Here is a 13,662-nt window from a genome sequence, read left to right as displayed (position 1 = left end):
ATTATGTTATTCGTGAAAAATTACTGCAAATTACCGCTGACAAATATTTTACAAACATATGAATGTAGAGAATGTTGTTTTAGTAATGTCTCGTTTTTCTTTATGAACTTTACGAAGTATTTTTTTTTCGGGTTACTTTTGTAGGTAACCAGTTTGACTTTATAAATATTTGAATACATTATTAAAACATGTTCCGAATGGCCGGGCGCCGTGTTTTAATGGTTCGAATAAAAAAAGGTTTGACAATTATGTATATTGTTACGCTAGTGTTTTTATTTAAATCATCCGTTTAGTAAATTACAGTGTTTCTGTAGGACAAGCTCATACTGGTCAGATGTCCACTATTATATAACTCGGCTGGTTCAAGTTGATCGCCCCTGTTTTGTAACACTTGATAAAAACTAGTATGAATCTACTTTATTATGACATGCTCTAATTAAAAGTAAAAATGTTAAAAAAATTACATAAATAAAAATCTATTAATTATAATAATATGACTGCTAAATAAATATTGTAAAAAATAATAACTAAATTAACATTATCCCTTAAAAAATGTCTACATATTTTTTAAATATACATCTAATTCAGTGAAAACGTTGTTAACACATTTTACTGGGAAAAAATTCAGCAAAGGTTTTAATGAATTTAAATTTATAATAAACATTCAGTTATATATGTAATCATTTATTAGCAAAAAGCTTCAAAGTTTTTATATCTATAACTAATCATTCTTTATTATATATGTTCGGTTGGATATTTACCACGTGACTTCAGGTACATGAGATTCTGAATTCGGACTATAAAGAAACATTTCTGTTAAAAGTACATTAAAAAAATCGGCGATTTAAGAGGATTTCTTAAAGCTAAAAATGCTACTGTAAATAAATAATTTATGTGAGTGAATTGTAAATATTAAAAAATATGTTGAATAAAATAAATATAAAAATTATTATGAAAACAATTTGAACGTAAATCAATAAATAAACGTTCCAAATAAAAATGCTTCAATGTTGTTAGGTTGATATCTCTAATTGTTATAAATTTATTACCAGTATTATAGTTCATCCAATCATCCTATTATTCTTATATAACAAACGAAATGGTAACATCGTTAACCCGAACGCGAGAAAATGAACATTAGACTTCTACAGAAATTTTAGACGGCAAACTTCTTTTTAAATAAGTCGGTTTTTACGTATACGGCCGTAATTTTGATCGTTAATAATGTCTGAGTAAAGCCACTTCAAGTTCTGCAAATTCAAGAAGCGCTTATAAAAGTATATGCATCTCTTTTAACTGTACTATAAGAAATTTATTAGAGAAGGATGAAAGATACGCGTCTCGCTAGCGGGACATCGACCAGCAGCTTTCAGAAAAAACTTGGCTTTGAACCAAAAGCATTGCAGCTCGAAAAATAAATTAATAAATTTTTATAACACTTTGTCAAACTTACATAATTTTATTAAAACATTGTTAATGATGTTTTAAGAGTAAACACTAAATATTTAAACTATTTGAAATAAATATTCATATTAAAAGCTAATTATTTAGTAAATATTTAGATTATATCTCATGTCATTAGAATTAAGAACAAGTTTTTACGTGTATTTCATATGAACTTCAAAATAAGATACTGCCTTATTTAGATTTACGAGTTACAACACATCGGCACTGAGGTTACTTGCCCTGTGGACATCGACAAAAACCGTGCAGCCTGCGTCCTACTTTGTGTGTGTAAAGCTCGTAAGCTCCGACGCACACATGCGCACGTGCATACCGACCGCGCGGGCGCAAGAGAAACTGTGCGTTTTGCATTCAAGTTTCAGTTGTAAAGCAACTTTAAGGGTCATCAAACGCTTTATAGCGATACTCCATAACTTACGCGTCAAATACATATTGATTTGTGTATCAAAGTGTCTATACGGATTACTAAATAGTGTTCAAAAAGTGTTTACTTCAATATAACGGCGACTAAACAATTTCGAAGTGGTCCACCCGAGTTGTCACTGTGCCTACGTACTTTGTCATACATCGGTATTGACGTGTAAATTCTGGTTAAGTTATAAAAATAAGGTCTCATCGGGCTTGTGTTGATTTAAGTGAAACTATGGCTGGTCCGTGAGGTGTGGTTATTTTACCGGTTGATAATTCAGTGTTGGATATGGAAGAAATGTTTAGGAGGTGAAAAATGTGGAAAAATATCTTCTACGTGAAATCTGTTAGGAAAAAGCGGAGCGTCAAATAGGTAAGTTACTCGAATGTTATGTGGTTTGAAAGTAGAACCAATAAATTACTTCATTCGTAATTATAGGTTGCTATTGCATATTTATTGTAATTTTTTTTATTTCAAAATCGAAAGATTTGCATTTAATTGTATAGAGAGCAGACAAGTGAAATATCGAGTGGCCTGATCACGCCTATTAACCTAACCACTTGCCGATATCCACATTTCAAACCACCATGCCTTCATGGTAGCCTATATTGAATGATATAATCTAAATAGACATAACTAATTACGCATATATCTTTATTATTGTACATTAGATAAAAACTTTCATAAGTTAGCTATTTGTTACTTCAAATTCATAATATTTTTAATTTTCTCATATTTCCTAACTCATTTGTTACCGTTTCATAATATTTTTTGTCTAAGATCGTGCACTAGCAAATATTTTATAACATATATTTAGAAGTGAATAACGTGTCATAAATCAGGACAAATTTCTAAGTGAAAGCCCCTTACAATTGTAAATCTGAAATAACATTTAAAGTTGATAAAGCGATGTTCTGTCTATACTTAGTTTGATTATACAATAGGTATTTATGGTCGTACATGGTTGGAAGATGTTACCGGAGAGCCAATATAAATTGTATATCAATCGGTTTAACTATAAGAAGAATTACGACAATACATGATCGATGTATATACGAGTGATTTATTATAAGTGTAAATGAAATAGCTCGTTAATGACACACTACACAAACGTCAAAGGTTTTAGAAATTATAGATAGCGTTATTATAATACAGTTGCGATGGACCATATAAAAAGGTTCAATGTCACTCAAAGAGTAATGGAGAGAGCTATGCTCGGAGTTTCGTTGCGACATCGTATCAGATATGAGGAGATCTGCACAAGAATCAAGGTTACCGATATAGCTAGAAGAATTACTGGTTTAAAGTGACAGTAGGCGGGGTACATCACTCGTACAATCAATGGCCGTTGGGGTGGAAAGATTCTCGTGTGGCGACCACGAACAGGTACCAGCGGCGTGGGTAAGCCCCACTAGGTGTACAGATGACATGGTTAGGGACTTGGGAAGAAGCTGGATGAGTGACGAACTTTGGGGGAGACCTATGCTTCTCAGTTGCCGTGTATCATTTGAAAAAAAGAAGGAAGAAATATAGTAAGTAAAAGCCATTTCAAAATTGGGATTACTACATATTAAAATTAACTATTATTTACTATGTGTCTCTGCAGACTGTAATGGAAAAAGTTATCTTTTGCTTTATTTGCCTTTAGCGTTCCAAGAGAAAAAAATATTATACTTCAGAGTGATTATTTTAAAACTTTGATTGGAAATCGGTGAAAAAGCTTTAAAGTTTTTTTGCTGACAAACGAGCTCTACATTCACCTCTTTAAAGCAATACACATATACGAAATGACACCATATAAAACTGTCGATGTACAACAGGTTAGCAGAAATTAAAGATAACCTAAACTTTTTTCAGCCTTCATAAAATTAGTAACCCTTGTTGTGGTCTTTCTACGCCTTGCAATATGTATACTATCTCAGAGTCACTATGTATCAAATTTAAACGTTTTTAAAGCAAGAAACTTACATAGTTTCTTACTGATAGCATAGCAGTCAAGAATTGAGCAGTGGTAGTCCAAGGTAGAAAAGAATGACTTGCGATCGTAGGTCGCGGGTTCGATTCTCTGGAAACAATCTTACATATTATAATTCACACTTTGTCCGTTAATTAAATAGGATTGCCACTACTTACATACAAGTTTCCATAAGATGGGTAGCGGCGTCCTCTACCTACAATATCGTGAACTTGAATAAAAATCTAAATAAATATAGTATAGTTAAAACTGATGTGCCAAATCAATCGCCTGAGCTATATAACCTTTAGTATTGTACAAGGGCTAATACGCATTCAGAAACTTTCGCTTTCAAACATTTATGTAGATCGCTGGACCGCAAATATCATCTAACTTTACATAGATAGTATTTCCTTTTCACATTAATTTAAAATGCGCCCTGATATCTCTTATAGATAAAAACGTGGGTAAAGATTTATGAATGTTAACGAAGTGAAAGTTTGGGCGATAGAAATTACAAATTGGTATCATTAATTTATAAAATCTGTTAAAGAAGTAGCCGACTCACTTTCGTGGTCATTGTTATATATTTTAAAAATGCGCCGTTATATACACATATCGAGTTAGTTTTTCTTTTTATATTTAAAAAACCTTTCATTATTTTCACTTACAAGCGACCACGGTAACTATACGGCTGAGCTGATCTGAAACAGTCACATTACTAAAAATTAATCTGATTCTAGAAGTTAATTTCATATTGCCGAGAACATGATGAAAACAAGACTTGTTTAAACCGTTAAAAAGGTAAATATTAACAAATACATTGCATTTTAGACTTTTTGTTTACTTTTATTGAAATAACAAATTAATTATCTATATAAAGGAGCTAAAAAGCAGGTAACACAGTAATCAATACGAAAAAATTATATTTTCAAAGTTGATGCCACAAACACTCAACGACTGCCTGTGGATTGTTTTTTCCGACATTATAAATTTTCTATCACACGAACCTTCTGAAGAGTATTAGAATACATAAAAAATTAAATAATAATCGATATATAACATAAGCGATCGAAAAAAAAACTCGAAATCGGTATATAATATAATCGATATATAAATAATCGATAATCGTAATCAAATTATGGTGCGACTTAGATAAACAGCTATTTAAAATATATATGTTTCGTATAGCAACACAATATAGTTTTTAATGTATCTAAAGAGAAAATGTTCGAATACGATGTTGCGTCTTAAATCAGCCTCACCTGCGTTATGGCTCCCTGCTGCTCTATTGACCAGTCCCCCGCATTCTTGCTTCGGCTATCTATATAAATCTATCCCTAAATTTTAATGGCCGATGTACAGTTTTGTGAATGGTGTTCTTTATTTTGTCAGTATAACTCGATACAAAACATAGTTATATTTTTTAATTAATTTTAATTAGGCATGCCAACAGCAAAACCTAATATATGTTGACAAAAGTTATGTAAGACATTGTAAAAATATAAATATGTTTACATATTATAAGCGTACGCAGCTCTAGCAGTAGTTAATAAAAAAGATCAAAAGAAAAATAATATTGATATAGCTCTGAATAATAATGAAAAAAGTTAAAAATAATCGACGTGTAACCTATATAGGTTGCTTTCAACTGGTTCTATTGGAAATCGTCTCCCCCTGGAGATTATGTCCAGGTGTGGTCATTTTTTGGCTGAAATAATGATGATGTATATTGTATATATATTATGCATAAGAGCTTTCCGCTGTGTTGATTCATCACGATATCTTTAGAACCATAAGTTTAGAGACTTGAAACTTTGTAAAAATATTCTTTTTATCATACAACAATCCGCTAAGAATTTTTACAAAATTCCTTACGGAATAGGGTTGGGCACAGGTTCATATAAAATGTATATTTAAAACTCCTAAAAGTACAAAATTGGCCAGATATTTTATCATAAAAATGAACAAGAAAAGTTTTGTTAAAATTTTTTAAAGTTTTGTTAAAATTACATCCACATAGGGCAGTTAGGGCCACGCGAAGGGAAAGACAGACAATTAGTAATAAACAAGATCATGTAAGGTCATGTAAGGAGTGTTACAGTAAATCATAGGTTATTTGATTTGTGAAAAACATTTTGTCCTTGAAAACAAACTCTTGCGAAGTCTTCAGAGATGTCCAACTTGGACACAATATCGCATTATCCTAAAAATTTTCAGAGTTACATGGCGATATGAGCTTAATATTTATTTTGCTGCTAAACCAATTCATATAAAATTTGTAATCGAAGTAAAAATTCTCTAAAAATACACGATTTTTAGAATACACGATCCTAAATACTAAAAATCGAGAATTTAGTCGACGATTATCATTTTCGAGTTCATTGTTAAATCTTTCACATGCATGTTAAAAGATAACTATTGAAGAGATGTCGTACCTTGACTAAATTATGATTATAACAGGTATTTATTGGTAATTAGATAATAGGTATAGTATTTATTATGTATATATAGTTATAAGAATTTTATATGCTTTGTGGTTTTTTATACAACGACATTCACACCTGCCTACTTATTATCTCTCCAATAATCTAGATTGACTGGTAGAGAATGCCTATAAGGCATTATGTTCGCCATTACACAACGTGTAAAAAGTGTAAATAAATAAACATAAATAAATAAGTAACACTACAGAAGGGTACAGACGAGGAATAAGTACATATGTTAAATGTTAAAAACAATTTTTAACATCCGTTTACAATATGTGAGAATTCAATCATTAGTTGCATCATCATTAACATTATTTTATACACTTGAAGCGGAGGACTGCTTCATGATATTTTTAATAGAATTTTAATAATTGAGCTTTATTGTTTAATCGTATAGGCATCAAATACACGGTCTAATTTTATTCGTAAAATATGTTCAATATTCAATTCGTTTATTCCAGTAGGATAAGTGTTAAAGAAGTGTCAAAATATTGTTAATTTCAAAACAGATGATTGGATAATTTGTATAACGGTAATATAATATCTTTACGTAGATATTAAGGTTTTAATGGATGTCGATGTACATTAAATATTCGATGAGTAATAATAATCATAATCATTTATTTTTTAAAACATAGGTTTATTTTATTGATATTACTACTACTATTAATTGACAAAACTTTTTAAAACGCCCTAAAGAATTTATCACTATAATCAATTTTCTACGGAAATAAATAGTTGCGTATTCCACATGTACAAAGAAAAGAAATTAAGTCTCAGTATATTAGGGAAACCAAAAATTCAGTAAATTAGACAAACCTATAATTTAGTAAATTAGGGAAACTTATAATTCTAGGCCTATATTAAAATAAATTCGTTTTACTATTTGAATTGATTAATTATACTGTTGTTTTTCTTAATGATTTAAGAAAATTACCATAATCCCTTACTGTGGTTCCAACAAAATATTTCAAGACATGAAATATAAACAAGTATTACATAGTTAATTATAGAATAATAATTACCCAATAACTTTTTTAATTAGATTGAGGTTTGTAGGTAAATAAATTTAAAGTTGTGGAGTTATTTTTTTATTTTTTTTTATTTAGTGCATGTTGCCTGTTATTGTAATTGCGATCTGTCTTGTATTTTTATTGCTTTTTATATGCATATAATATTGTAAATTTCGTTAGCATAGTTAAAAAAGAAAGCTTTATATAAAGCTCCTTAATTGAACACGGTTTATGATTATATATGATAGGCGATTATAGGTATATCGGAATATCGGCTTATCTTAAGATATGTCGCATCTTGAAGAACACAAGCCTTCAAAGTGGACACTTATAAGGTGGTTGTTAATAACAGACAACTGTCCAAGCAATGCGCGTAGAGAATGCTATAAGAAATTGGCTTCACCTGTTACTTGAAAATAGTTCGTGTACACCAGAAACTGGTTAACAATAACCACTCTGAAATATCTTCACGCGATAGACGAAAGCCAACGCTTGTCGGGCGAGATTCCAAAGCTTCTGTAAAGAATCCCGCTGTTCGACTCCAGTCTCTTACCTTTGAGATACTGATAGTATGCATCTAAATAAGGTTAGATCATACGATCAACTATAAAATGGAGAGTTTTTAGAGTTCTATCTGATGTTAGATAGTGATAAAATATTCATTGGTTAAAACACATCAGTCTGTTAATAGAATATGTATTTTTCATTAAAAGGAACTAATGTCGTGAATCACTGAATTATCTGTTCTACTCCTTATCTGGAACTTGAAAAAATATCTCATTACAGTGTAAAGGATTTTTAAGCGATTATAAACCACGGGATAAATTGCAGTTGAATTTTAATTGTACCATTTGAAATGCATTTGCTTCTGTTTTTTCAAATAAATAAATAAATTACAAAAAAGTACACCTGTGTAGGCTCTTTTCAAATTAAGGCAAATTTTGGAACTTTAAGTTAATATATATATATGTATATAAGAGTTCAACTTAATTATAATTTAGGCATTATAAGAAGTCCCTATGCTAACAGGTCTATGCTTGTAGTTTCGCTGCGTGATCGAATACAAAATAAGGATATCCGCACAAAAACCAAGAACACCAATTTTGCTTAAAAAAACTTCTCGTCTCAAGTGGCCACGGGCGGGGTACACTGTTCGTGCAACGAATTGCCGAATCGAATTGGAGCCGAAAGGTTGTCGATGTTCTAGGTGGACTGATGACAAAGTTAAAGTCGTTTGATGCGAGCAGCGCAAGACTGGTTATTGTGGCGATGTTTGAGGCCTCTGCCTTGCAGTGGGCGTCTATCGGCTGAACAGATGAAGAAAAAGAATATTTGATATGTATATAGCGTAAAATATTATGTTTATTAACATACCCGAGTACTAGCTATATCTGCACCACCTTAGTTTGATTGATAGGTGCCAATAAGCTATGTGTTGTAAGCTATGTGTGTGCTATTATATAATGTGTATAAAGAATATATGAATAAATATAAGCATGTAGTACTCGTACGTATTGATTTTTAATTCTTTATTTACTTAATTCTAAAACAGTGTATTTAATAAGAGCAAAGTTAGTTGAGGAAATGAATTGTATAGCTTTACCTTTCTCATTATCGCCTATTTATTCCGTAATAAATGAGTGGCAAAACAATTGTAATGAGACAAGACAGCGGCTGGAACACTCGACAAACTGGTTCATATATGCAATGCGAGACCCGCATGGAAACAGCTTGCATAGGATTTTGTACAAACGGACGTTTTTAATACAGTGAATAGGATAGTTAGAGACGAATAATAGGGTATTAAATTATAAGTGACAAGTAGTTAAGATATATTTATAAAATTGAACTTCATCGTTATCATTTCAGTTAAAGCATGTTCACTGCTAGTCTGGGTTGGATGCAGCTTGTTGGATACAATGGCTTCTTCCAAAAATCTTAACAAGGTCGACTTTCCACCTTTTTGGCGATCGTCTTTTGCTATGCTCTTCGGTCTTAATTTCAAAACCTTTAGGCTTCAGCAGCCATCTGTTCTTCGCGTTATGTCCTGACCACTACTGCCTCAACTTACCGATTTGCTTAATTGTAATTTACCATGGACGATATTAATACCGAAAGCATTTTCTACCAGTTAACTATCCTGGGGCGCAAAAATAAAGTGATATACCCTATCGAAACATTTATGGTTTTGGTGATAACATATAACGTAATAGTAGTACCATCTTCTAAATACAAATTAGTATATATTATTATTATTTATATGTATATTTATTATTCCTGCAGGCTTTGTTCTGCCAGCACTTATCGGCCTCTTTCATTCTAATAGAATAAATTAGTGTAAAATATTTCAGAGTGATCACTTTATAGTGTTAATAAAGCTTTTCTTTTACTAATAAGTTATATCTAATTAGTTTAATTTTTAATTTGTAACTAATAACGCTACATGTATAATAAAATCAGTTTACAATTATTATCATATAATATAATTTATTGACACTACCGGTAAAAAATATGTACTCGCTTAAACAGAAACAACACGCTTGACTTATAATATTTTTTACATAACTTTTTTGTTCTATGAAATTGTCGACTATTACGGACATGTTTTAATTTGCAAGTTTTAAATGTACTACACGTGTAACATGATTTTTTTAATCTATGTACCTAGAAGGCATTAATATTACAACGTACAAGCTTTGGTTTTATGTAATACAAATAATAAATAACATAAATTATGTAATTATATTTAAAAATTTAAATTCCAACCGCGACATTTGTGTTTTAGATAAAAGCACAGGATATAAATAATGAAGAATATATATATTCAAAATAGATCTTAATTAATGTCAGTAGGAAAGTTATCTAACACAATGAGATAATACTGACAATATTATAGTTTTATATTATTTTAGAATTACCACTATGATTTATGAACTTTAAAATTAGCTTTTACGCTGATTTAGGCCGCTTACAACCGATTCTATTGTAAGGCTATGGGTTAAGCGTTTTCCTGCAGAAATCCTTTGGTTGATGCTGATGGATATTATTTAAAATCGTAATATTCTTAAGGTAAATATTATAACGATTTCAATGTAGTTCTTTATTAACGTGCACGGTTTTTTTCAAAGGCGTGAAATATTGATTCATTGATTAAAATGTTAGTTTGCAGTGTACTTTAATTTTCGTACTAATTTTTTTAGATTAAAATTCTTTTTCTTAAATATTTTGCATCTACAACATGTTTTATACTGCGGCGTGGTTAAGCCTCCCTGACCGACGACATACTTATGTTGGTGAAGAGTCCCAGGATGCAGGCAGGGCAGGACCGGCCATTGTTGTGATCTTTGTGGGAGGCCATGCCTTGCAGTTGCATCTACCTGATTATATGATGATAATGATACAATATGGTAACTGTAATTATTTAAGGATTTGTAAATATTGAAAGCAGTGCAAGTCCACATATCTTACGGATTTTCACACGGTACTCTAGGGAAAGTATTTAGCTTGTAAAAACAAGTTTGGTATACTTGAAACATGACATTCCGTTTAAAAATATCTGCCGCGGATAAGATATTGAAAACAGCTTTCTAATGCGGCCATTTACTTTTATCTTGTTTCTGAAACAATAAAATCTAAGTCCAGTCCCACTTCGTGTCTCCATTATAACGAAACAGCACTGGAGTGAATGCCTATTGCAGATTAAAATGAACTAGATTACATGTAAATGCACCGCACCTTTATCACGGCTTAGTATCTGAAACAGTTTCCTTCACGATACGGCCGGCAATTAAACATCACATTGATAGGTTACCGACATAAATTGCACTGTCTTAGATAGAAGATCGATACACTGGATCGTTGATAAGAAGCGATTACATATAATTAATAATATAATTTTTGTTGTTACTAGAAAATAACGAACCTATACCTTGGAGATTCGAGATTCGAGTTACCCTGCGAGGAATGCTTTGGCATAGTAGTAACATACGCATGTATTTTCAGTAAGAAGTCCAGGTGCCGCTGCTGTGTGATCAAATAATATGCTATTATTTTTCCTTTTACTAGGAAATGGGGTTTATTAAGGCAACGTGTTTCTCGTTTGAGTCGTAGCTGTCCGCTGAACATTCATGTCTTAGATTCCCATTAGGATCAGTAGGCAGTAGTGGCTGGCATCCACTGTCACCCGGCGCCCTTGACGTGAAACAAAGATATTAATGTTAAATGACAAACGCTTTTTAAACTTGAACGTAGTAATGTATTATATAAAAGAGATAAATTTCATTGTCTCTTGGTTGTTTTAAAGCGTTACTTGGTGCTTTCAATCTTAATGAATGTTAAAATATTTTGCGATGGTTATAAAAATAAACATTTTTTAAAGAATAAGCTTGTAAAAATTTTTGTAATATACCACTGATTATGTAAAAGAAATTGTGGAATCCGATAAAACCAATTGTACTTCTATGTTGCTATGGTATTGTTTCTATTTTATATTTATAAGATGATGTTTAAATATACAAAAGTATGTTATTACTGTTATCATCTGTACGACGAATATAATCGAATAATTTTATTTGTTTATTGTAAATAACGAGGTTCATTGTCTCGGAAAGTCGCTGTTTGCGGGCAGCGTAAGACTGATAGATATTTGAGGGAGACCTAAGCAGTGATTTCAGTGAGCTACTATCAATTGACATGAGAATGATGACAATGAAATGGTGGCAAACTACAATTACGTCTAGTAGAAATAATTTCATATTATTTAGCTATATAAACATAGAGAATATTAAATGGAAATTAAATCAGAAGATATTTCTATTTGAAAGTTAATTAGCAATAATTATTTCTACTCTACTTTCAGAACATATTTACTGTCTTATCTAAGAAGAACAACTCAACTACTATCTAACGACTTCTCTGCCAAGTGGTACGGAAAGTTAAGCTTATAATTACTAGGTATTGCTATAAGATATAACTATAAGTATTTAGCATCATTTTTCGATGAAGCGAGGTTATAAGCGGAGTTTACTTACATTAAACAAATTGTTCCCAAAGTGGCACAGGCTCCAGAGGTACACATGAGATTAACAGGGGTCTTTGTCGACGAAAAAATCAGGGGTTCGCAATTCGTAAGCCACGAAAATGTATCTCCTTATCATAGTGACGAACTTAAGTGTTAATTGCATTTCACCTATCAATACAGTCATATAATGTTTTAAGAAATTCTGTAACTGATACTTGGATATATGGTAGATGGAATCACTTTTTTGATGGTTCAACTTTACTTTTTTGATGTTCACTCATATTACTATCGATTATTTAATTAACGAATCAATTACACTTTTCTATTATTATTAAATTATCTAATCTTCACATTTTTTGTCGAATTTTGCAAAAATTGCACAAATTTAAATATATTGGAATCAAATTAATTCATCTTGAATCCATCTTTTTCCTTGTCTTTGACCTCTCGGAAAATTGCGACGATGTTAGTACAAAACCAAATTAGACAGTTCTGTATCCAGATCTCATACCGGCTTCAACTATATACTTGGAATACTGTCACGTATATGTTGTATACCAGGTTTTCGTTGTTAATCTTCTTCCAACTCTTCTTCCACTGTTACGCTTTTCGAAGTGCTGGTAATGATAGCTATAGATACAGAATGAGTAATATTGAGATTATTTTTGTTCATTAATGTTCGATAAATAAACTAGAACCTCAATATAATTATGCAGTTCGTGTATCGATTTAGTAATGATTTAAACAAAAACAAAACGTAACAAAAATAGATTATATATAAACTTGATATAACAAATAAATTAAAGCAGGTGTATTAGTAATTATTTTTTATAAAAAGTTTCGTTATAAAAATCTTCATAAAAGACACCTATTTCAAATATTGCGTCATAAAGTATAGTAAGAGATATAATTAATTGCCTTGATATTAAATATTTCTTTACAAATAAAATAATTTCCTCATAATCTTACTTAAAAAGGTACTCTTTTGAAAAAACAGCACGGCTTAAACAATTTAAAATTATAATCGGTTATTAAAAGCTATGTTGAAAATATATGTCATGATAATTTACTTCTAAATTAATCAACGTTACCATATTTGGTTAGAATATATGATCCCTTATTCGTTAAGAACAAATTGCACAATTCCTTATACTTTCACATGGTTATGTCACAGTGATTTGTACCGTGGGACCTTATAGATTGTTTTATTGCGTAACACTGAAATGCCAGCCATAAAACCTTCTCACAGGAAGGCTGCAGTCTGTCTAGGAAATACTACGTGAACTAAATATTTTATAGAAGGCAACTGTCCC

General features: G+C 31.0%; 1 protein-coding gene across 1 annotated transcript in view; it reads left to right on the top strand.

Annotated features, from left to right (window-relative positions):
- Window positions 1-1,843: 1,843 nt before the first annotated feature.
- Window positions 1,844-13,662, top strand: part of Fbxl7 (F-box and leucine-rich repeat protein 7) — a 70,856-nt gene continuing 59,037 nt past the window's right edge. The window contains exon 1 of the mRNA XM_068763648.1: window positions 1,844-2,245. The gene's annotated coding sequence lies outside the window, so the exon portion shown is untranslated. The remainder of the gene's footprint in view (window positions 2,246-13,662) is intronic.

The sequence above is a fragment of the Battus philenor genome, unplaced genomic scaffold (genome assembly GCF_028537555.1).
Source record: "Battus philenor isolate CCGP_79_NKW_IND1 unplaced genomic scaffold, ilBatPhil1.0.hap1 SCAF_18, whole genome shotgun sequence".
Lineage (NCBI taxonomy): Eukaryota > Metazoa > Arthropoda > Insecta > Lepidoptera > Papilionidae > Battus > Battus philenor.
Note: the sequence above shows the minus strand (reverse complement) of the source record. Positions and strands in the feature narration are given on the sequence as shown.